Below are 27,064 nucleotides of genomic sequence, written 5' to 3' on the forward strand. Positions count from 1 at the left end.
AAATAGGAAATTTTCCATTAGGTCATTGAGCCCCTGGAATATCTGGGTTCTTCCAATGAATAACCTTTATTATCCCAATAGTTTCATAAAAATGATACTTCCTCACAAGATATCCTGGCAGTGGTTGGAAATGTCACTTTTTCAAGATGCCTAATATTATGCTAAAGGGGGAATTACTTACATTAATAAACATAGATTTTTAAAAAAATACAATTCTCTGTGGGAAGTTAAAGGACATTAGCCATTTACAGTTTAATGAAATCTATAATGTTCACTCTGCTTTAAAGAACACTCCAACTGTTTACTGTGAAACAAGTGGAAATCTTGATGTAGGTCTGGGACAAAAAAAGGAATAAGTAATTCTCAGCAAAGAGAGTTTATGGTAGAGGCATCTTGGTTTGTGAATTCGTTAGCCAGGGAGTCTATTTTCCTTTGCATTGGTACTATAGACTAGAAGTTTAATCTGTTTATTTCCGGCCATATTTTGGTTTGCTTTAAAATTGAAGAAGAGCAAAAAGAGTTTTTTTTTCTGAGTGCCATTAACATTATTTTGTTTATGAGCATTTCAGTGATAGATACTTGGAATATACAATTGTTAGAATAAATTTAAACATCTAAATAATTATCACCTTTGATCACATTTAGGATATGTATTGGGGACGTGAATAAAGAAGTTGATATAATGGTAAAACCTTTGCAATTTGTATTAGTAATGGTTGATAAACCAGGGGTAATGTTAAGTAAAACAGATTTACATTAATCACACAAAAGTTAATGTTTTCAGTTGTTATCAGTTGAAATACTCTTTTCCAAAATCACATAGCTATTCCTTATGAAGTGCTGTATAAGTAATTTCACAAACATCAATTAACATATGAGCATCCCTTATTTTATTTAGGTACTAAGAAAAGATGGCTGGTTATTTGAAGTGAGTTTGGCTGAACCCAACTTTAAGTGAATTCAACTTCTTTTTCTTTTCTTTTTGTTTTTTTTTTCATTTCTTCCTTCCTTCCTTTCAGATGAAGGGGAACAGAGGCAGGAAGTGTTCCTAAGTGAGAGCTGTCCTAATTACTATACTCCTACCTTCTGTCTATGAGGTTTCCAAATGATCTGCCAGATTTTTAATATAAATCCCTTCCTGGGGCCTTCCTTCCTCAAAAAAAAAAAAAAAAATTAGAACACACAAAACTGATTTATTATTAAAAAGGCATACTTCCTCCACTGACCCTGGGGTGTGTACACTCTGTGGATTTTATATAGAATATTGTCTTGTTATGGAGTCTTGAATTAAGACTGTTAAACAATGATTGATCTGATAATAATAAATATTTGATGATGCCATCCAGTTTTGCATTATATTCACTGCTGTTAGGGTTTAGGGGATCAATAAATAATACCCTGTTCTTCCCCTCCTGAGCTGAGAATCAATTCGGAATTAAGACCCAGGAGGCAGAGAAATAGAGGTCAAATAGCCAGTTTTATTCTAAAGATGATGGGAAAATGTATTTTTAAAAGTTTAGGCAAATAACTTAATACCCCATCACTGATTTAAGCAGACTTTCCAACTTAGGTATTGGCACAGCTGAACAAGTGAAGGCATTCCTGGTAGGACCGAATTGTCCCCTCTAAGCTTATCACATGAAATCAAAGAAATTGACTGAGATGTGAGGACCAACAAGCACTGAGAGAAGCTACAGCCCACAGGGGGCTGAGCTAGATGTGCTCAATACCTTCTGACAACCTTTGGCATGAGAGGAGTTGGGAGAAGGCCAGGTGGCTTGCTCTAATGGATACCCTCACGAAAACGAAGGAAGATTTTTACCCAACATCCTCCATCTAGGGTTCTCTCAACTTGTTGGGCTTCCTGACACTACTAATTTCCCCCATCTCAAATTATTGCCAGCCATGTTTTTAATTATAGATTAAAATATTACACGATAAATATCAGTGTGCAATCATATAATGTTTCTGACATAGATAGCCTCAAATATAGACAGTATAATTCTTCCATTATTAAATTCCCAGAGATTGACTAAAGTTCCCTAATTGCATCACCTTGTGATGTAAAACTCCAAGTAAATCAAAAGCCAAAATTCTTAATCTAAAATCCAAAATGAATTTGTTTGCTTAGCCAGCGAGTCAGTGGTAACTGCTCTGATTTCTGAGTAGTGCAGGTGACCTCAGCAGCTGTCATTAAGTAAAATTGCTTCTAGTTCTTTCAGCACTTCATATATACTCCTCCACACTCAGGTAACCACCATCCTGATTTTCTCTGTAGTTTTTATTGAGTTCATATCCCTCGCAGTTAGTTTTGCATGTTTTCGAACTTTAAACACATCAAATCATGCTGGCCATAATATTCTTTTTTCTTTTGCTACCATTGGTTCTGAATCATCTACATTAATGCACGTAGCCAGAGTTCATTGATAGCTTATACCACAATTTATTACTTCCAATGGATCATTGTCCCTTTTTTATTGTTCCTGATACAAAGAACAGTGCTGATGTGAATGAACATTCATGGAAATATTCAAGGATTCCTTTAGTGTGCGTTCTCAGTTTTTAAAAACTACAGTGAGTGAGTAGATGATTATAGCACAGGCTTTATATTTACCAAATTTAGAAAACATGAGACCTATATCCTATAGCAGTGAATCAGATATTTAGTGGTGACTGGTGGAAGGAAGGTATTACACGAAAATCTTACTTCAATCAGACTTGCTAAGATGTCAGTCAGCTCTCTGGTTTCCAAAACCTGTGAACTCCTACAGGATCACTTCTGTCATTAACCTAATCATGGCACTACATTGACCATGGAGGAAATCTACCTGCACATACGATCCTTTCCCAGAGAGTGTCATTTGAAATTTTCCGGCCATCTTGCTAAGTTTACAATCTTGTAAAGATGGCAGACTCACTCATTAGGTAGAAACTGAGGTGACTTTCTTTCCCAAATGATATATTCAAAACCTTTTAATTTCCATTTCTTATTTGAGCCCTGGATCTCTGGAGCCCTGATGCTGTAATGAATTTTGTTTCTGTCTTATGACATAGCTCACACACTTTCTTGTGAGCAGGAATACTGTTTTGTCCTGTGTGCCAAATGCTACCCCTAACTCTAGCTATGGAAATACTTAAGCCTATGTAACGTGCTTTCTTGGGAGAGTTCATTGTTTAACCTCACACGTGTTTCATCTGGAAAATCAGCTTGATCTGAAACTATTGATAGTCCTGAAGCTTTTATTCCCAGGTTGGTCAGGTGAGGCCCGATACCTCTGTCAGGAACTACTCCCCGGAGTGGTCCCTCCCTTTTTTCCAAGCCTTGATAAAACATCTACACCTTTAGAAACATCAGAAACCTCTTTATTTCTGTAATACTTTTCTCTGTAGCAATGGAGATGTCGCTCATGTTCAATTTCCTGCTGCTGTTCTTTTACAGGTTTCTAGGAGGCTCAGCTGAGTTTTTAACTGTTCAACTTTTCTAATGCATCTAGAACTGGTACTGTTTGCAGTTTCAGAATATTCCGTTTCTTTGTTCTTCCACTTTGCTTTGTGGTCCAGGCATTTGTTTTGGCAGTATACTTCTCTAGATTATGTCTTATGAGAGTTAAAAAAAGAAATGAGTACTGCATCTGTCAAAAGGAAGTACTTTTCGAACACATCTTGTATAACTTCATCTCCTAACATTGAATAGTCTTGCCCAGGATATAAACTCCTGCTGAGTATGTAATTCAGACCTGGACTCAATACATTACTCCTGTCTTACCACACCACATGCAAAGGCATTGTGGAGGTGACGGAACACAGTGAATTTTAGAAATGGGGAAAAAGGTCCATATGCTAGAGTACAAAGATGGGAAAGAAATTGAGGTTATAAAGGTAGGCAAAGGGCCAGAACATGTAAGGTCACATATACTGTGGTAAGGATTATGAGCAATAAAAGGGATACTCTGCTCTTGAGTTTAGAATCTTCAGAAAGTTTGTGCAGGAGAATGAAACAGCTAAAACCTTCTGAGAAGTGTTGTGATATGTAAATGAGTAAAAATCATGACGGTACTGCTGAAGGAAATAGTAATTTGTCCTGGTATATACAAATAGTTATTTGTCCTGGAAATTAAAAGAATGACCTCTAGCTAAAGGGTATCCATTTTTAGTGGGCTGAGTTACATCATCTTGCTGTCTGTGTGCATTCTCCATGACCATATAGTTTTTTATCCAGAGATTGTCCAGGAGGCTAGATTCAGCCAAAATTATTTGGGTAGTGATGGTGATTGAAGAAAGAGAAATGGAATGGAGTGATGTTTTCCAAATTCTGATCTCATTTTGTGAGTCATTTTGTGGAAGAAATAGAAAGGAATTTTTTTTTTTTTTTTTTGCTCTACTTCTCTCTCCAGGTGGGATTGATTTTAGTTCTAGGAAACAGCTCATGAACAAAAGTAATAGAATTACTGAATTAATCCTTAAAAAAAGTTTATATTTAGCATAGCACAAGACATAAAGCTGTTTTATTCCCACGCTGCATCTAAGACATAGCCACTCAATCTATAGCTAGTTAACATAATTATTGAAGAAAAGGTACAGATATGATGAACTTTGGTTCCTTCCCAATGTCTGCATTTTAGTCTGAGTCTACAGTTGGCCCTTGAACAATGAGGGACTTAAGGCACCAAACCCCAGTCTGAAAGCTGCCTGTAACTTTGCAGTAGGTCCTTCCTATATACGGTTCCGCATCTGCGGATTCAGCCAACCATGTGGGTCGTGTAAGTAGTTAGTGAAAAAGATGCATGTAAGTGGACCCCTACAGTTCAAACCCGTGTTGTTCCAGGATCAACTGTACTTTATTTTGGTTAAATAGTTCCATATTTTAATTTATAAGAATTAAGTATTTTTCATGTTAACTATGTTTTACCAATCCACTTGTCTTTGGACATTAAAAAACGTTTTAATCAAAACCATTTATTTATTCTACATAGCTATTATTTAGCTTGTTATCATGGGAATCAGCTTCAAAGGAATTTTTTTAATTGATTTCTGATATATTGATAATGTGCCAGTGCTGCATTGAAACTACATGCAAATGATATTTTCAAGCATATATTTACAGTTTCCAAATTTTGGGTTATCATTAAAGTTGCTGGAGATCTCACATAAAAGCTGTATGATGAATTAATTATGTTCCAGTTTATAGTCTTAATAATAGGTATTTATTGAGCACTTACTAATTGCCAAGCACTTCAGGCTATCATTTATTGATTAATTTACTCTTTAATCCTTTCATTCGACGTGCTGAATGACCTAATGGGTGTAAGGCATTATCTTTGGTTATTCAGTGAGTCAAATCAACAATGTCTCTGTTTTCAACATGTTAGGTCACAGTGGAAGACAGATTTTTATAAAACCTCTTTACAACAAAATAAAGTATTACCTAAGTATTGCAAGTGCTCAGAAGGAGAGGTACAGATGCTTCAAAAACAAAATAAAGAATTGACTGAGGGATGTCAGAGAAGGTGCTTCTCATTTAATTCTCAATGTGATTCAATGAGCTTGCACTCTGGTGCCAGACTGCCTGGGTAGGAAACAAGACTGCCATCATTGCTGTGTGACCTTGGGCAAGTTACTAAAACTTGCTGTGACTCAGTTTTGTTGTGTATAAATGGATATAAGGATAGTACCTTCTTAATTAGGTTGTAGTGAATATTAAATATTTCAAGGAATAAATAACTTGCTCAGCGATAGTAAGATTAAGAGTTAAGATCCAAAACCCAGTCTGGCTGACGTCAGAATACAAGTTTTAATCACAGTGTGATTTTTGCCAGGTGATAGAGAGACTTTGAAGGGAAGCTCTGTTCTCTGTTTGGGTATCCAGTTGTAAGTTATAATGCTAGTCAACGTATTAATCTTTGATAAGGGAGAGGGGCACTGGTCATCTGACAAGGAGATACTTGTGCAGGCTTCGTCGTGGTGATGTTGCTGAAACTTGCTTTCTCTGTGACTTATTCCCATCTTTGGCATATGGTACAGTATTTCATTTGTTACTTTTTATTAGGCCACTTGAGGAACAGTATGATAAAATGGTTAAGGACACAGACTGTGGACCTACACTGCTGGGGTTCAAATCCTGGCTTTGTTGCTTACTAGCTGTGTGACCAGGAGTAGGTTGTTCATCTCCGTGCTTTTGTGTCCTTTCTATGAAATGGAGATGGTGATGATAACATGTAGCTGCTAAGGCTATTTTAAGTCCCCATTGAATTAATATGTGTAGCAGAGCAGGTCCTGGTCCATAGTGAGCCTTACATATGTGTCAAATAACAGACAAATAAAAATGTACCCCATTCTTTGATGAAAGTTCCATCATTTGGATGCAGTTATCATAAAATCTAGTTCCTGAAGTCATTCTTCAAAATAGTGGCAGCAGTTTGAAACCTGTGAAGCAGGATCACATTTCCTTGTTTTAAACTGCTTCTTACAATCCAGAACAACCTAATTCCCAAACTTAGGCATGGCAAAATAAAGGACATTAAGAAAGCAAAATGCAGTTGTTGTTTTTTCCTCTCTCAAGACTGGTGTGATGATTTCACTCATATGTGGAATCTATAAAAAACAAAAGAAACAAACAAAACAAAAACAAATTCATAGATATAGAGAACAGACTGATGGTTACCAAAGGGGAAGGGATTTAGGGGGTGTGGGCACGGTGAGATGGGTGAAGGTATGGTGATGGATGGTAACGAGGCTTGTAGTGGTGATCATTCTGTAGTGTATACAGATCTTGAACTATAATGCTGTGTACCTTAAACTTATATAATATTAAAATGATTGGTCTGATATCTTTCTACATTTTTTAAAATCTACCATGAACAAGGAAAAATCACAGCAAATAGAACTGATTCTGTTTACAGAACCAGCTATTCCAACAGGAACTAAAAAATTATCTCCTCGGGAATCACTCAAGAAAACAGTACGTTTATGTTGGAAATGTATTCTTTGAAACAATTTCCATGCTTCATCACCTGCCATCTGAGTCACCATGAACACCAACTAACTGAAAATTGTTTGTAGCTCATTTAGGTATTTATGAATCACTTTGTATAACACTATCTACAGGACTAGCTGTGAACACCAAGAACTTCAGTGACTTTTCTCCATGTATCTAGTTTCCCCAAACACCTGCTTTTATACTTTATTATGTAGAAATAAAGAGCATTCTGTTTCAAGAAACTACTCCACATAGGGGTAAAAAAAGGGATATTTGTTTTCAAAATGTATTCTCAATTAAATATGTAAAACAAATAAACACACTAATAGGGTTTTCCATATTATTCTTTTATTTATTTGTTTATTTTTTCATATTATTCTTTTATAAAGCATGATTTCAAGCAGGTGGAATCCACTCTGGAGATCCAAATATGAGGCTTTAACAGGTCTCTAGGTGCTATAGACACATGCAGGAGCAGATCAGCCAGCCGGCAGAAAGATGAAAAACTAGCAGGAGATGGAGTCTCCTAGTGAAACTTGCCACACAAATAAAAGCTTAAGGGATTTATTACGGCATCTTCACCAATTAGAATTAAACACAGGGTAGGGGCTGGCAAGTAGAGTAGATCATTAGAGTATTTGGTAATGAAGAAACAGACTGGGAACAACGGGATACTAAACGTGTCAGAATCAGAGATTTAGGTCCCAGAAAATGGTATTTCTGACTTAGTGCTTCAGCAGAGCTTAAATAACCAAGAATCAGCTTATCTGCAAAATTATTAAACTTGGGAACTTCTTCTGAGCCTGATGGGGATGAAGGATCTTGTTATGAGACATTTCTAACTGGTTCTACCCATCCTTCTAGGTTAGAAAGTGTGATAGGGTTTCTGTAGTTGTTACCATGAGGGGACTTGTTTGGAGAGGTTACCTCTCTCCCATGGTGTTGTGGTTAAAGTTGGAATTTTGAGAAATGAAGTGCCTGAAGTATAAAGGTGATGGGTTCATGAGCTGACATCACTGGTACCGTGAATACCAAAAACTCAGCCTGAAAAAAGCAGTTGATTCAACAAACACTTATGTAGTACCTTCCAAGTGTTAAACTCTAGATTCTAGGCACAGGTGTGCAGTAGTAAATAGGACAGACAAAATGAATGCAATTGGCCTTCTAGTGGGAGACTGAAACTGATTTTTACAAAAAGTATGTAGGATCTAAGTGAAATTCATCCATGATAAAACTCCTCTAGTTCTTCCACTCAGTTGCTTAGTCTTTAGGATTGTCAAGATCAGGGGGAGAAATTAAGGTATTGCTCTCATTGATCCCTCTGAGCAAAAGGAGTAGGCAAACAGTAGCCGTATGAGCCCTGAAAAGGTATTGATTTTGACAATTTGGAGAATTGTATCTATATCACTAGAATCTGAAAGCACGTTTGTGTAATCAGTTTGTGGTTCTATGTACAAATACTTATAACATTTACCATAGCTGGCAATTATTTGTTTACTGCAGTTTGCGCTAACATGACCCTTTTAAAAGCAGAAACTGAGTCTCAGTCATATTTGTTTATGATTCATAAATTTTTTTCTGAATGGGTGAGTGAATATATAGATATTATTGTAACAAGATAAAAGGAAAAAAAAGTAGAGGTTTTTGAAATATGGTGGAATTAATTATTCCTACATCAAACTACATTTAATATTACAGCTAGTCATATTCACATTCAGTGTGAGCAACTTTGATTCACAGAGCTATAAGATTTATATGAAAAAAAAAACCAAAAAAAAACCCCTTTCCATGGTTTAAGTGAGTTTGATGAAATTTGGTGTAAGGCATCTTAAGCCAAATTAAATCTCTCCCTCTTAAATGCATCTAATAGTTCTTCATTTGCTAACGTGCATCGTGGATACTAAGAGGAGGGATACAGCAATAAATATATTTTTTCATAAAATACCTTTGAAAGAAACACCTTTCTTCAAAGCAAAATTAAGAAAGTGTCAATTTATATCACTAGTGAAGTCACTGCTGTAATAGAAAAGGTTTTGTATATTATAGTAGGTAACCTATATTTAATCAATTAGAGCCATTTAAGCTAAACTAAAATAATGTAAATATGTCAACTCATCATCAATTCTTTGAACTCAGTCTTGTAGAGTTTTAAATAATTAATAAAGCTGATAAAACTTATCTAGCCTTTAACATCTACATTCAAGGTCTACAGAACATACATGTGTTTAATAGAATCTTTTGCCTCCAATCCATCTGCCCTGCTTTCTACTTCTAAAAACAACTATAGTTTCCCTTAAAAAAAAAAAAAAAGGTAAAAAGCATTCTTCCATCAGATGTAAATAATTCCATGAATCTCCTTTATAATTCATCATAAATTATTACTTGAGTGCAATAATTTGGAAGATGGAATTAAGTCACCCAACTGAGTTAAAATTTAACTTGAGAATGATAGAAATCAGTACTATATGTGCAGAATTCTTAAAGCTTCAAATTTTTTCTGTTATCTACTAAGTCAAAGAAATGCATATAGAAGTTTAAGTAGCATGACCCCATCAAGATACTGCCCAATCAGATAAATTATGAAGGACATATAAACAATAAAAAGAGGAGGATATTAATTATTAATTTTTTAAACATCTTTATTGGAGTATAATTGCTTTACAATGGTGTGTTAGTTTCTGCTGTATAACAAAGTGAATCAGTTATACGTATACATATGTTCCCATATCTCTTCCCTCTTGCGTCTCCCTCCCTCCCACCCTCCCTATCCCACCCCTCTAGGTGGTCACAAACCACCAAGCTGATCTCCCTGTGCTATGCGGCTGCTTCCCACTAGCTATCTGTTTTACGTTTGATAGTGTATATATGTCCATGCCACTCTCTCACTTTGTCACAGCTTACCCTTCCCCCTCCCCATATCCTCAAGTCCATTCTCTAGTAGGTCTGTGTCTTTATTCCCGTCTTACCCCTAGGTTCTTCATGACCTTCTTTTTTTTTTTTCTTCTCTCTCTTAGATTCCATATATATGTGTTAGCATACGGTATTTGTTTTTCTCTTTCTGACTGACTTCACTCTGTATGACAGACTCTAGGTCCATCCACCTCACTACAAATAACTCAATTTCGTTTCTTTTTATGGCTGAGTAATATTCCATTGTATATATGTGCCACATCTTCTTTATCCATTCATCTGTCGATGGACACATAGGTTGCTTCCATGTCCTGGCTATTGTAAATAGTGCTGCAATGAACATTGTGGTACATGACTCTTTTTGAATTATGGTTTTCTCAGGGTATATGCCCAGTAGTGGGATTGCTCAGTTGTATGGTAGTTCTATTTTTAGTTTTTTAAGGAACCTCCGTACTGTTCTCCATAGTGGCTGTATCAATTTACATTCCCACCAACAGTGCAAGAGGGTTCCCTTTTCTCCACACCCTCTCCAGCATTTATTGTTTCTAGATTTTTTTGATGATGGCCATTCTGACCAGTGTGAGATGATATCTCATTGTAGTTTTGATTTGCATTTCTCTAATGATTAATGATGTTGAGCATTCTTTCATGTGTTTGTTGGCAATGTGTATATCTTCTTTGGAGAAATGTCTATTTAGGTCTTCTGCCCATTTTTGGATTGAGTTGTTTGTTTTTTTGATATTGAGCTGCATTAGCTGCTTGTGTATTTTGGAGATTAAGCCTTTGTCAGTTGCTTCATTTGCAAATATTTTCTCCCATTCTGAGGGTTGTCTTTTGGTCTTGTTTATGGTTTCCTTTGCTGTGCAAAAGCTTTTAAATTTCATTAGGTCCCATTTGTTTATTTTTTTTTTTATTTCCATTTCTCTAGGAGGTGGGTCAAAAAGGATCTTGCTGTTATTTATGTCATAGAGTGTTCTGCCTATGTTTTCCTCTAAGAGTTTGATAGTGTCTGGCCTTACATTTAGGTCTTTAATCCATTTTGAGTTTATTTTTGTGTATGGTGTTAGAGAGTGTTCTAATTCCATACTTTTACATGTACCTGTCTAGTTTTCCCAGCACCACTTACTGAAGAGGCTGCCTTTTCTCCACTGTATATTCTTGCCTCCTTTATCAAAGATAAGGTGACCATACGTGTGTGGGTTTATCTCTGGGATTTCTATCCTGTTCCATTGATCTATATTTCTATTTTTGTGCCAGTACCATACTGTCTTGATTACTGTAGCTTTATAGTATAGTCTGGAGTCAGGGAGCCTGATTCCTCCAGCTCCATTTTTCGTTCTCAAGATTGCTTTGGCTATTCAGGGTCTTTTGTGTTTCCATACAAATTGTGAAATTTTTGGTTCTAGTTCTGTGAAAAATGCCAGTGGTAGTTTGATAGGGATTGCATTGAATCTGTAGATTGCTTTGGGTAATAGAGTCATTTTCACAATGTTGATTCTTCCAATCCAAGAACATGGTATGTCTCTCCATCTATTTGTATCATCTTTAATTTCTTTCATCAGTGTCTTATAGTTTTCTGCATACAGGTCTTTTGTCTCCTTAGGTAGGTTTATTCCTAGATATTTTATTCTTTTTGTTGCAGTGGTAAATGGGAGTGTTTTATAATTTCACTTTCAGATTTTTCATCATTAGTGTATAGGAATGCCAGAGATTTCTGTGCATTAATTTTGTATCCTGCTACTTCACCAAATTCATTGATTAGCTCTAGGAGTTTTCTGGTAGCATCTTTAGGATTCTCTATGTATAGTATCATGTCACCTGCAAACAGTGACAGCTTTACTTCTCCTTTTCTGATTTGGATTCCTTTTATTTCTTTTTCTTCTCTGATTGCTGTGACTAAAACTTCCAAAACTATGTTGAATAATAGTGGTGAGAGTGGGCAACCTTGTCTTGTTCCTGATCTTAGTGGAAATGGTTTCAGTTTTTCACCATTGAGGACAATGTTGGCTGTGGGTTTGTCATATATGGCCTTTATTATGTTGAGGAAAGTTCCCTCTATGCCTACTTTCTGCAGGGTTTTTTATCATAAATGTGTGTTGAATTTTGTTGAAAGCTTTCTCTGCATCGATTGAGATGATCATATGGTTTTTCTCCTTCAATTTGTTAATATGGTGTATCACATTGATTGATTTGCATATATTGAAGAATCCTTGCATTCCTCAAATAAACCCCACTTGATCATGGTGTATGATCCTTTTAATGTGCTGTTGGATTCTGTTTGCTAGTAATTTGTTGAGGATTTTTGCATCTATGTTCATCAGTGATATTGGCCTGTAGCTTTCTTTCTTTGTGACATCTTTGTCTGGTTTTGGTATCAGGGTGATGGTGGCCTCGTAGAATGAGTTTGGGAGTGTTCCTCCCTCTGCTATACTTTGGAAGAGTTTGAGAAGGATAGGTGTTAGCTCTTCTCTAAATGTTTGATAGAATTCGCCTGTGAAGCCATCTGGTCCTGAGCTTTTGTTTGATGGAAGATTTTTAATCACAGTTTCAATTTCAGTGCTTGTGATTGGTCTGTTCATATTTTCTATTTCTTCCTGGTTCAGTCTCGGCAGGTTGTGCTTTTCTAAGAATTTGTCCATTTCTTCCAGGTCGTCCATTTTATTGGCATAGAGTTGCTTGTAGACAGCATATATACGGGTCTTGTTTTTGTATGCATTCAGCTAGTCTGTGTCTTTTGGTGGGAGCATTTAATTCATTTACATTTAAGGTAATTATTGATATGTATGTTCCTCTTACCATTTTCTTAATTGTTTTGAGTTTGTTATTGTAGGTCTTTTCCTTCTCTTGTGTTTCCTGCCTAGAGAAGTTCCTTTAGCATTTGTTGTAAAGCTGGTTTGGTGGTGCTGAACTCTCTCAGCTTTTGCTTGTCTGTAAAGGTTTTAATTTCTCCATCAAATCTGAATGAGATCCTTGCTGGGTAGAGTAATCTTGGTTGTAGGTTTTTCTCCTTCATCGCTTTAAATATGTCCTGCCACTCCTTTCTGGCTTGTAGAGTTTCTGCTGAATGATCAGCCTTTAACCTTATGGGGATTCCCTTGTGTGTTATTTGTTGTTTTTCCCTTGCTGCTTTTAATATATTTTCTTTGTATTTAATTTTTGATAGTTTGATTAATATGTGTCTTGGCATGTTTCTCCTTGGATTTATCCTGTATGGGACTCTCTATGCTTCCAGGACTTGATTAACTATTTCCTTTCCCATATTAGGGAAGTTTTCAACTATAATCTCTTCAAATATTTTCTCAGTCCCTTTCTTTTTCTCTTCTTTTTCTGGGACCCCTATAATTCGAATGTTGGTGCATTTAATATTGTCCCAGATGTCTCTGAGACTGTCCTCAGTTCTTTTCATTCTTTTTTCTTTATTCTGCTCTGCAGTAGTTATTTCCACTATTTTATCTCCAGGTCACTTATCTGTTCTTCTGCCTCAGTTATTCTGCTATTGATCCCTTCTAGAGAATTTTTAATTTCATTGATTGTGTTGTTCATCACTGTTTGTTTCCTCTTTAGTTCTTCTAGGTCCTTGTTAAACGTTTCTTGTATTTTCTCTATTCTATTTCCAAGATTTTGGATCATCTTTACTATCATTATTCTGAATTCTTTTTCAAGTAGACTGCCTATTTCCTCTTCATTTGTTAGGTCTGGTGGGTTTTTACCTTGCTCCTTCATCTGCTGTGTGTTTTTCTGTTTTCTCATTTTGCTTATCTTACTGTGTTTGGGGTCTCCTTTTCGCAGGCTGCAGGTTCGTAGTTCCCGTTGTTTTTGGTGTCCATCCCCAGTGGCTAAGGTTGGTTCAGTGTGTTGTGTAGGCTTCCTGGTGGAGGGGACTAGTGCCTGTGTTCTGGCGGATGAGGCTGGATCTTGTCTTTCTGGTGGGCTGGTCCATATCTGGTGGTGTGTTTTGGGGTGTCTGTGGCCTTATTATGATTTTAGGCAGCCTCTCTGCTAATGGATGGGGCTGTGTTCCTGTCTTGCTAGTTGTTTGGCATAGGGTGTCCAGCACTGTAGCTTGCTGGTCGTTGAGTGAAGCTGGATCTTGGTGTTGAGATGGATCTCTGGGAGATTTTTGCCGTTTGATATTACGTGGAGCTGGGAGGTCTCTTGTGGACTAGTGTCCTGAAGTTGTCTCTCCCACCTCAGAGGCACAGCCCTGATGCCTGGCTGGAGCACCAAGAGCCTTTCATCCACACAGCTTAGAATAAAAGGGAGAAAAAATAGAAAGAAAGAGGATAAAATAAAATAAAATAAAGTTATTAAAATAAAAAATAATTATTAAGAAAAAATTTTAAAAAGTAAAAAAGAAAGAAAAAAAAAAACGGACAGACAGAACCCTGGGACAAATGGTGAAAGCAAAGTTATATAGACAAAATCACATAGACAAAATCACACACAGAAGCATACACATACACACTCACAAAAAGAGGAAAAGGGGAAAAAATAATATATCTTTGCTCCCAAAGTCAACCTCCTCAATTTGGGATGGTTCGTTGTCTAGTCAGGTGTTCCACAGATGCAGGTACATCACGTTGACTGTGGAGATTTAATCCGCTGCTTCTGAGGCTGCTGGGAGAAATTTCCCTTTCTCTTCTTTGTTTGCACAGCTCCCGGGGTTCAGCTTTGGATTTGGACCCGCCTCTGTGTGTAGGTCGCCTGAGGGTGTCTGTTCTTCACTCAGACAGGACGGGGTTAAAGGAGCAGCTGCTTCGGGGGCTCTGGCTCACTCAGGCGGGGGGGTGGGGGTGGGGGAGGGAGCGGTACGGAGGAGGCGGGGCGAGCCTGCGGCGGCAGAGGCCGGCGTGACCTGAGGCGCGCCGTGCGTTCTCCCGGGGAAGTTGTTCCTGGGTCACGGGACCCTGGCAGTGGCGGGCTGCACAGGCCCCCAGGAGGGGAGGTGTGGAGAGTGACCTGTGCTCGCACACAGGCTTCTTGGTGGCAGCAGCAGCAGCCTTAGCGTCTCATGCCCATCTCTGGGGTCCGGGCTGATAGCCGTGGCTCGCGCCCGTCTCTGGAGCTCCTTTAAGCGGCGCTGTTAATCCCCTCTCCTCGCGCACCAGGAAACAAAGAGGCAAGAAAAAGTCTCTTGCCTCTTCGGCAGCTCCAGACTTTTTCCCGGACTCCCTCCCGGCTAGCTGTGGTGCACTAACCCCTTCAGGCTGTGTTCACGCCGCCAACCCCAGTCCTCTCCCTGCGATCCGACCGAAGCCCGAGCCTCAGCTCCCAGCCCCGCCCGCCCCGGCGCCTGAGCAGACAAGCCTCTTGGGCTGGTGAGTGCTGGTCGGCGCTGAGCCTCCGTGCGGGAATCTCTCCGCTTTGCCCTCCACACCCCTGTGGCTGCGCTCTCCTCCGTGGCTCCAAAGCTTCCCCGCTCCACCACCCCCAGTCTCCGCCCGCGAAGGGGCTTCCTAGTGTGTGGAAACCTTTCCTCCTTCACAGCTCCCTCCCACTGGTGCAGGTACCGTCCCTATTCTTTTGTCTCGGTTTTTTCTTTTTTCTTTTGCCCTACCCAGGTACGTGGGGAGTTTCTTGCCTTTTGGGAAGTCTGAGGTCTTCTGCCAGCGTTCAGTAGGTGTTCTGTAGGAGTTACTCCACATGTAGATGTATTTCTGATGTATCCGTGGGGAGGAAGGTGATCTCCGCGTCTTACTCTTCCGCCATCTTGAAGCTCCTCTTTTCTAATTATTAATTTGACTATTCATACATTAGCCTGTGTTTTTTCGTCTTGGATAAAAGTTCCAGGCAAAACTGAGACCTAAAGAGAACTCATCAAACCCACTCTTAATTGTTGGCAAGGCAATTTAGTCAGTCAGAAGAATTCCAAAATATGTATTTATTTTACATAAATTAAGTTTTGAGTAAAAAGCACTAAGACTTGGGGGTTGGGATAGCATATGTGTTGTATTAATCTCTTCTTCCACTTAAAGGTCATGACTTTGGATAGGGAAGGTGATATGGACGGTGAGCAGCTGACTACACAGATGGTATTGAAAAATAGATCATTGTTTATGGTACCTAAAAACAAATGGGCTCTTAGGAAGGTCAGACTGCATCTCAGATCCAGGTTTATCTATACTTATGAACCCTCACTCAGGCAAAAGAACTATCTTAAGCATCTTCATAGAAATAACACTTATTATAACAATCCTATGACAATTGCATATGAAAATCTCTGTTTATAGGTAAGTAAACTGCAGGTTAGGTTAGATCTAAATTAATTAAACTCAAAAGCAGTAGAGTCAAAACACAAACTCTGTTTGGTGTCAGTGCCCTTAGCCTTATAACGTGGCTCCTTTCCTCTGACAGAGCTGAAGTATGCATTTGGCAGGTGACTTGCCATTTACATAAAACAATTTTATTCATTTGTGCGTTTACTTTTTTCATTCATACTTACTTATTCATTTAACAAAACGCTCTGAGGATCTGTGAGCCTGAGACTGTGCAGAGAGGATGGAAAGTTAAACGTGGGAACAGAGTGTTCTAAAGGGCTTAACTGAAAGAAAAAGATAACTTTTTACAATAAGAGTATACAAAATGGACACCATTTGGAATAATTGGAATGGCATAGACAAAAGTACAATTATGCTCAGTAATTATCAGAAAAAAACTAAAGAAAGATAGTAACAATATAATTGATTTTGTGTCTCTGTATAGTTGTATAATGAGTATTTATAACATAAAAAGGATACTTGAAATTTCAGCAATGTAGTTGAATATAATCCCACAAGTACCAGTGAAAATTACTTGACATATATACCTTGAACAAAAGAAGCTAATAAAAGGAGTGAAAATAATTGATGCTTTTAAGGGACACATCCAAATGGTGGAAACCCAGTAGTCTAAATATGAAAGCTCTGTGTTACATACTTACCTGAAAAGAAAAGGAGAAACAAGTACAGTTTCCTTAGAAGTTGGGCAGATATTTTTAAAGCAGACTAAGAATATGGGTGAGGCTCTCTGATGACCTAAAATTTTGAACATAACTTATACGTAAACAAGAGCTACCTTTCCTTGACTCCATCACCACCCTCCAACCTTTATTCTGCCCTTTTTCCTCCCTTTTTCAGCAAAATTCAAAAGAGAAAATCTTATATTCGATGAACTATATTTCTTTGTTACCATTTATCACTCAAAGTGTTCAACTTTTAATCTCAATATTCTGCTTAAATGTCTCTTACTAAAGGCAACAGTGAAGGCCAAAATTTTGTTGTCATCATCTTGGAACACTCTGAAGAACATTTTGCATTGCTGACGCCATTTGTTCTTGGCTCCTTCCTCCTTCAAACTTGAGAAATGTCTATCAAGTTTCTCAACCAATTTTGCTTATTACATTTTTGCTGCCTATTCCAGTAATGTTGATGTTCCCCTAAGTATCCATTACTGATCATCACTTTTGATGATCATCCTCCTTTTCTCCCATGCTTCATTTATCACTAAAACACTGATAAATCCCAAATCTATAGCTCCAGTTTATAACTTTCTCCTGAACTCCAGATCTGCATGTCCAGTAGATTATTAGAACTACCCACAAAGAGATGCTACAGGATTCTAAAACTCATTTAAAATTTTACTTTTCATATTTCTCTACTACCTCCTCAGATTGCTTTGTGTTAGTTAAGGTCATCAGAACCCTACTCCAAAATTTTCTCTGCCTTATCTTCAAATTGCTCACTAACGATAAAAGCCTTGCTGTTATCAAGCCCTTCAAATCTGATTTTAAACATGTCTTCAAATATTGGTCATATCTCTTTCCACCACACGCTCAGACCCTAGCTACATAGAATACATTGCCATCCATGTTGTTGCATAAGCTACTTTTCCCTATTGGAATATGTATTCACCCCAGTTAAATCCTCCTTTGACTCTCCCTGGATGCACTTGCCACTCTGACTAGTGATTTGACAGCCTATATGTTTACTTTAACATGCATTTCTTTCTACTAAAATTATTTGTTGTTCTTTTGAGAAAAGTCAATGTAAATGCTGGGACATTTCTATTAATTTCAAACAGACCTTAGATGTAGTATTAGGGATAAAATGGAACTACTTCACAAGAACAGTTTCTATTGAACAGAAGGATCTAAAAATTAGAAATTTGTATGTATTTCTTAATGTAGCCTAACATATAGAATTTTTTTTAAAAGATGGAACTAAAAGGAAGAAAAGACAAACTTAAAATCATGGTGGGGGGGTGTGTACAACATGAATCTTCCAGTATCTGAATGAACAACATGATTAACATGTTTAATATAATTTTATGTATATAGAACAATGCACTTAAGTGCAGAATGTATATCATTTTCAAGGATACACAGAACATTTATAAAAATTGATCAGATGCTGAATCATAAAGCAAATTTCAATATATTATAGAGGATTGGCATCATGTTGAGTTAAGTGCTTTGTGCACAAGTTATTTGAATCAAAATCTCCAGATATTAGGAAAATTAAAATATACATTTTTGGAATACTTCTTCAGTAAAAAATCAACTTTAACATACTTAGAAATGAATAAAAATTAAACTGCTGTATTAAAAAAACTAAAACCAATGTTAGGGTGAAGTGTACTTCAAATACACATATAAGAAAAGAATAAGACAGAAAATCGATTATAAGCATCCATCTCAAGAAACTGAGGGAAAACAGCACATTTAACCCAAAGACAGAAGGAGAGAAATAATAAAGATCAGGAGGTAATAGCATGAAAAATATTGTACATTGTACCAAACATACAATAGAGAGGATTAACGAAACTAAAATTGGTTCTTTGAATAAACTAATAAAAGTGGTAGATATTGATATTAGTGACCAAGTTAAAAAAAGAGAGGTGTCAAGAATAATATCAGGAATAGAGGTTTCTACAAATCCTGAAGATACGAAAAAGATGTTGAAAGGATGTTGGAAATAACTTTTTTAAAAAATAAAATTTTGCATAAAGTAAATTTCTAGTTAAAATATAACTTAACAAAACTGATGTGAGAAAGAATAAGACAATCTAAATAATTACATACCTATTAATGAGATGAATAATAAAAATTCCTGTTTAACTAAAACTCGTAGTAAATTGAAAATAGAGGGAATCTTTCTCATTATGATAAGGAATATCTACCAAACACCTACAACAAATAGTGGACTTAATGGTAAGTTTCCCTTGAGATCAAGAGAAGGGTGCCCAGGAGCAGCTCTTCTGTTCATTGTTCTCGTAGTCCTAGTGAGTGCAGTGATTCAAAATGCACACACATTCACACACATGCCGATGTGCATACACCCAAGCATGCATACATACATGTATACAGGCACATTTTTAAAGTTCAAAGATTTAAGTGGAATATATGAAACCATTGTTTGTGTATAATGTGAGAGTGCAGATAGTAAATTGAAAAGAATACACAGGTCAATTAAGATTGCTCAATATAAAGTCAATAGAAAGTCAATTGCATTTCTACATACAAGTGATAAATAGAAAATAGAAATACCATGTTTAATAATATAAAAATATCAAATAGAAATGAATTTATTGGAAGGTGTGAAACCTCTATATAGAAAATTGTGCATTTTTGTGAAATAACACAAAATTAAAAGGCAATCCATGGAATGGGAGAAAATGTTTGCAAATTATATGTCTGATAAGGGATTAATATCCAGAATATAAAAAGAATAGTGAGAACTCAACAGTAAACAGATAACCCGACTAAAAATAAACAAAGGATTAGAGTAGACATTTCTCCAAGGAAGATAGACAAATGGCCAATAGCCACATGAAAAATTGTTCACCATCGTTAGTCATTGGGGAAATGCAAATCAAAACCACAATGAGATACTATCACACTCACTGGCTATAATGGCCATATTTTTTAAGAGTGGAAAGTGACAAGTCTTGGCGAGGATATGGAGAAATTGTAACATTTATTCATTCCTGGTAGGAATGTAAAATGGCATACCCACTCTGGAATAGAGTTTGGCAGTTCCTCAAACAGTTAAACATAGAATTAACATATGACTCAGAAATTCTACTCCTACATATATGCCCAAGAGGACTAAAAACATATTTTCACGCACAAAACCTGTCCACGGATGTTCATAGTGACGTTATTCATAATTGACAAAAAAAGTGAAAATAAGCAAAATCTATTCTTTGCTGATGAATAGATTAAAAAAAGTACTGTGTCCACTCAGTGGAATATTATTCAGCCATAAAAAGGTAGGAAATACTGCTATGTGCTACAACATAGATGGACCTTGAAAACATTTTGCTAAGTGAAATAAGATAGACAAAAATGTCTACAAATTGTATGATTAATTTGTATGAATTGTCCAGAATAGGCAAATCCAGAGTGGCAGATTAGAGGTTGCCAGGGGAAGTGGATAAGGGAGAAATGGGATTGATCACTAATAGGTATAGGGTTTCCTTTTCAGATTTTGGAGATGTTCTGGAATTAATGGTGATGTTTATACAATATTGTGAACATAATACAAACCATTAAATTGTCCAGTTTGAAACAGTGAATTTTATGTTATGTGGATTATATTTTTTAAATATTCAATAAACTCTTAAGGAAAAGGTAGAGGGGCCTGCTCTTCTATCCACATCAAGTTGTGGTAAGATATGATATAGACACGTGTGATATAGACAAATAGTTAAATGGGATACATTGACATCTAGAAACACCCAAGTATCTATGGACACTTAATTTATGACAAAACTAGCATTGCAGAGCAGCGACAAAAGGAAGGTATTTTCAATAAATTTTATTGGGTCAATTTGGAAAATAATAACATTTTACCACAAATCACACAGAGCAAAACATTAATTTCGGGTAGGTTTTTGGATTAGATGTGAGAGGCAGAAGAATCATACAATAACAAACTTTCAGAAGAAGATAGAGAAGAATATGTATATATGATCACTTCGTATAATACATGGGCCACAAAAAGAAAGACAGAGGTGGTTAAATTTGACTGCTATAAAACTAAGAATTAAGTTGCAACAAGAGGCACGATAAGTGAGTAAAAGGGTGAGCTGTGGAGTGGGAAATACATTTCACCAAATACAACCAACAAAGGACTCATATCTAGAATATATAAAGCACTTCTACAAATTAATAAGGAGAAGACAACCTACATTAAATGGACAAGAAAATTGAAAAGTATCTCCTTAAATGAAAAAATATATATTTGTATGAATTATGTATATATATATGACAAATATATGAAAATGCACTAAAACACATTAATAAAGAAATGTCAATTAAAAGTATATACTACACAGTAAACTGATGGCTAAAGCTAAGCAGAATAAAAATATATTCTGGTGAATTTGTGCAACAATGGCAACTTTGATACACTATTCAGCAGTGTCTGCTAAAATAGAACATCTGTACTCTAGTAAATTACTTCTAGGAAATAGCCAAGACAAATATGTGTGCATGTATAAACGGATGCTTATAATAGAATTATTCATGATAACTAGAAAGTAGAAACAATCCATATCTGTCAATAGAGGATTGAATATATAAATCACATAATATTTATCCAATGGAATTCTATAGAGTAATGAAAAATAATTATAGTTACAAGCAACAAGATGAATGAATCTCACGTAAATGTTAAGGGAAAGAAACTAAATATACATGAAAATACAGTGTATGATTTCAATTATATAAAGTTGAAAACTAAGGCAAAACTATAGGATGAACAAAAAATCTGGAAACAGACAAATACATATATATAGTTTTTATATAATAGTTTATCGTGATTACAATACACAATATGTTCAATGACATTACATAACATGTCCAAAGGATTTTCCCTCTCTGGCAACACATAGTCAATATGCCATGCAAAATTATGATGAATACGTGACATTAGTGCTGCATTTCCACAGTCACGGCATATGCATCTGTGTTGCCTCAACTGGTTTGCACTTTATTCGAACCTGTGCTTTAGCATAACCCACAGGAAGTAATCAAGTGAGTTTAAACTATATGTATTTACGTATGTATATGTGTGTATATACTGTGGGTGTATAAGCCATTCATATATATAGTTTGTGTATGTATGTTGTGTATATACATGTGTGTATACACACACACATACACACAAATGCACACATAGTGACAGACCAAGCTGTGGGCCTCTGTGTGTTAGTTGTGTTCTAGTTCTTGATCTGAGTGTTGATTACATGAGCATTCATTTTGTGATAATTTATTGAGCTATATACATTTGTACTTTTGCAAGTTTCTTGTGTGATTTATAACTCACAATAAAGAAATAACCTAAAATGTGAAAAGGAAAGAAAAATACCAAACATTTTCTATGGCTCTCATGAGAAGAACTAAAATCCAGAGACAGAGGCTTTGTACCTTTGAAGCCAGGCTCTCTCATAATACAACAAAATCCACTGCTTGCTCCTCTCAAGTGAACCACTGGTCTTCTCAAATGATTCTAAGCCCTAGAGAAAGAAGTTTAATAGGTTCATTCTGGCCAATTTGTTACCAATTAGTGGTCCAGCATTATGTATGTAATTCTGGCCAGATAACCTAATTTGAATGCTGTGGCAATAAGACGCAGACACATATTTATAGACACAGAAAACTGTATACACATAGTGTTAAATTTTCACATTTATTGTTATTCTTCATTCTCTTTTATAGAGATAGTTTTTTCAATACTTGTACAATATATAATTTCAAACTTAATTCCCAAGGTAAAAGGAAAAGGTGATAATCATATGTTTAAAAAAATAATCTCCTTTATTTTATAGTATAATGGTTAGAAGTTCAATATTTCTGCTCAAACACAGAGGCAGTCAGGCATATTTACAAAAGGCCTCACAGTGTTTGCCATTGCCTTTACACAAGACAACATTTATAAAACCTTTGCATCCCACAGCAGGTGCTAGGTCTTCTTTTGGGAATTTGTGCTGTTCAGATACTGCCTTTCATTTGAACTTCAAATACCTTAAAAACATAGAGGCTGCATTTTAATATAATTTGGAAATTAAAACCCTTTTATTTTTGTCATTATAATATCTTACATGGATTTACTTTTCAAAAATGAATCAAAGTCAAAACTAATGACTGTCTGATACCAACAAAGGCAGAAAAATGGTAAAACGTTTTTAAAAATGAAGCTTTGGTCTGCCTAGCTCACAAGAAAAATAAATGCATGTAATAAGTATTTGGAGATTTCAAGTATATTTAGTAATAGTCTACCTTCTTTTGAGAATCTAAAGAATTAAACTGAATAATTATGGTCACCTGAATAGTTGGAAACATATTTTCAAGATCTAGACTGTATTTTCTTTGTCTTTGTTTATTTAATGGCACAATATGAGACTAAATAAACACTACAATTTAAGTGAAAAACATATTTTCACCTAGAAAAATGGTTTCCTAAGGTATTTTCATCAGTCTACAATATTTATAAATGTAATAATGTTATAGAATTATAAAAAATTGTGTATTTTTAAAACAAGAAAACTAAAGTAAGGTTTTTTCTCTCTATTTTTCTAATTAGGCTTGGACTTGTGGATCATCCAGTGACTTCAAAATTCTGGTAAGACACTTTTTTTTTTCTATAGTACTGTCAATATTTTCATTTCTTTTGCCACAAATTTTGGGAGGTTATCTTTCTTTTTATCTCAGGCTTAATCCTTTTTTTGATTTCTCCCCTCATTTCCATCCCCTGAGGTTGAATCTCCTAAAGCCAATAGTAGAAGGTCAATTACATCTTAACCCATATGGGATGATCTGTTAAGTCCAGATACTTCTTGAAGATTCAACTTCATGGGGCAGGAGAATATTCCAAGGAGGGGTAGCATTTGTTTCTTAAGGAAACAAAAATCACCACCAAAACAGTCTGAGATAGGAAAAATAATTATTCAGGTAAGATGCAGAGAGTATCAATTTGAAAATTTTTCTTTTAAAATAGATCAAATGCAACAGCAAAATAAAAATCACAGAGGAGCTGAGTATGATAGCTGAATTTTTTAAAAGATTTTCATTTCTACATTGTCGATATTATAGTTTACATATTATGGAACTAGAAATACACTGAATGCACTGCATTTTTCAACATGAAAACTCTTAAAATTTGTATGGTATTTGCCTGGTACATATATTATAGGCATGGGGAAGAGAGATTCTTTAGTTAAAAAGATGACTGGTTGAGGTAGAAGTTTTTCTATAAGTTGTATTTTCCCAAACATCAGCTTATATATTCATTTTACACTCCACCCAGTCTCTCTTTTTTCCCTCCAAATATTATAGAAATGTTGCTCACAATCAAATTCATGTATTGGTTTCCTACTATGTTCTGAATGTATGCAAGATTATAAAACATTGTTTATCTCATATTTTATCTTATTTAGTTTTTCTCAATAATGCTCTGGTTTGGATTCTTATTCTTGCATAATATGGGAGTCCACAACTTTTCTGATTTCTAGAGTCACCCTTTCTATAATACTCAGCCAAGAGTACTATGAAATTTTAACTAGCTGCATTGCAGAAGTACAGTCTTATACATCATTCTTTACTAATAATCGGATATTGCCTAGGTTAGAATGGGAGGGTGGTGAGAGTTCCACGTGTCTTTGTTATTGTGTATGACCTGTTGCTCCCAAATTCTTCTCAGGGTTTCCAAACTAGTATCTTCTGGTCATCTTATCATGACTTTTCTGTGCTACTTCAGGCCATATCCAGTCTATACCTTCTGCCAAACAGTAACAAAGTTGACACTATTCATTCTCATGAGGATGAGGGTTAACCTCCTATCCCTTGAGCACTTTCTGCAAATAGAGAGCTTTGCTTAAGCATTTGATTTATTATGATGAAAACTGGGATACAGGATTTCATAATCTCAATGTTTCCTGGATTTTTCCCCATCCTAAACCTTCTCTTAGTTGCATATGTGGGATCTGGACATGCCTCCTGTAATTATCCTTTTTCTCTGAACTCTACCTGCCTAATTCATTTAAGCTGACAGTGTGTTCTTGCAATTCTCATCATCACAGTTATCTTCTGGGTATTCTTCTTATCTTCTAATTTATCTCATTTCTAATCCATTTCATAAAACAGACAGATGATTGATTGAAAACAGCACTTATCCTCACACTTCTGTATCCTGCCATATTGCCTATAAGGGTTTTTTCCCCTGATCTGTTATATACGTGATAATTGAGTTCTGCCACACTTATTCAAAAGCAGTCTTCCTTGAACACATACCAAGAAACTCAAAGCTAAGTTCTTTCCTCTCATAGCCCCCATCGTCATTATGTCAACTTCTGTGAATGGAGTGGTCTTCCTTGTCTGCCTATACACCCATATTCTATTCATCTCTCAAGGCCAAGTTCAATTCCAGCTCCCATTTTCTCCTGAAATTCTTCATTGCTTTAAATATTGTGGTTTGATTCCCCACCTCCCTGAACTCTTTATTTTCAGGATAACAAAGTTTAGCACTTTAACTTGTACTGTCTTGTGTTCTAAGGTTCTTGTATTGCGTGCATATTTTCTACTTAGCAATTTTGCAAGCTTGTTAAATGAGGTAGGAATGCCCTCTTGTGACATTTATACAGCATACCTTACATATTGCTCTGTGTTTAGTAGTTCCTCAAGAAATATTTTCAATTGACTAACTGATTTAGGGTCTCACGTGTGTGTATGCACCATACTATAAAGCTCAAACCTAACACTTAATTTCTATATTGTTTGCTTCTATCCAATTATGAGTTTTAGTAGGAAAAAAATGACTCGAACGTGGAGGATGATTGATATATAATTCTGAATTTATTTCAGGTAATATTGATACAGTCTAGAAAACTGTGTTTTTAGAGTACAATTCAGTGAAAAGAAAATAAATGTAAAATTCAAACTAGAATAGTATTGAAATGTAAATGATAATATGCAACTATTACAAAGAAATTGAAATATATTCTATTCATTATCATATAATTCTCAAGCTTAAAAAAATAATATTTATTCTGGAACTAAATGCCAGCAATAAAAATTCACTTCCATATGAAGAGCTAATACAGTCCACGTTGAAGTTGAAAATATTTACAGAAAGCCTTATTGCAGCATTTTTCCACTTACATAAAATAATGTGTTTAATGCTTATGAGTCACTGAATTTTGTACCTGTGTGTGCAATTGCAGCAATCTGTTCCAATTCATAAATTTTATTTTCTGCACCTGGAGTTTGGACCTTTTAAGAGGTCAAACTAATAACACATGCACAATTATGTACAGTTGAAGGGAATTAATATTTTTAAGGATTCACTGTGTATCAGGTGCTTTGCTAGGTGCTTTTTTTAATGTATGTAGTCTCAGTTCTACCTTCCAATCATACTCTGAGGCATGCATTTTGTTCAGCATTTCAGAGCTGAGGAGACTAAGGGTCAGAGGGGTTAGTTAGTTCATCTACAATCACTTAGTCGTGATGCTGAGATTTCAGTCTATTTCTAGGATGCCGAAGACGTCCCTGAGATGTCTTCCCGAAGAACATTTACCCCAGTATGCTTTTAATAATATCCAGTTCTACATATATTGGAGTAGCACCCCTGGTTTGCAGTCCTTAAGAAAAGTAATACGTAAGTGGTTAACATGAGATTTAGTCTTTTGTACTTTATAGGTATTTGAGAAGATGAAAAACCTGCTTACTTTAAATCCAAGGGTGGGAAAATTGTCACAGTCTATGCCCAAGTTGTACATTTGCATGTATGTATTATATAATATATATCTATCTTTTATATCATATCTATATCTATCATATATATATTTATATTTATACACATACATACATATTCATGTCATTAATAATCAAAACAGAATCTACGTAGTGGAAACCCACATAACCCTTCTGTAGTTGGACTATGGTGATTAATGGATGTTTCATTCACTCATTCATGTTCTCAGTTTTTTAATGCAAATTTTATGTAGGTTTGGCCATCCTGATTTTTTAAATAGTATTACAGACAACCTGCAGATTACATTCATGTGCTTAGTATTAGTCATGGAATTTCTTTCAAATGATATAAATTATTCAACTGAGTATTGCATTTTCTAAGAATTGAGTGCAGTCTCTAATATAGAGGGTTTAAAAATATTTCTTGGACATATACCAAAATATCCGTA

The 27,064-nt window shown here is 35.8% G+C and overlaps 1 protein-coding gene across 1 annotated transcript in view; it reads left to right on the forward strand.

Annotated features, from left to right (window-relative positions):
* PTPRD (protein tyrosine phosphatase receptor type D) overlaps positions 1–27,064 on the forward strand; it is a 2,174,486-nt gene that overhangs the window by 808,649 nt on the left and 1,338,773 nt on the right. The window contains exon 6 of the mRNA XM_036854271.1: positions 23,452–23,490. The gene's annotated coding sequence lies outside the window, so the exon portion shown is untranslated. The remainder of the gene's footprint in view (positions 1–23,451; positions 23,491–27,064) is intronic.

This window comes from Balaenoptera musculus, chromosome 6 (assembly GCF_009873245.2).
Source record: "Balaenoptera musculus isolate JJ_BM4_2016_0621 chromosome 6, mBalMus1.pri.v3, whole genome shotgun sequence".
Taxonomy (NCBI): Eukaryota; Metazoa; Chordata; class Mammalia; order Artiodactyla; family Balaenopteridae; genus Balaenoptera; species Balaenoptera musculus.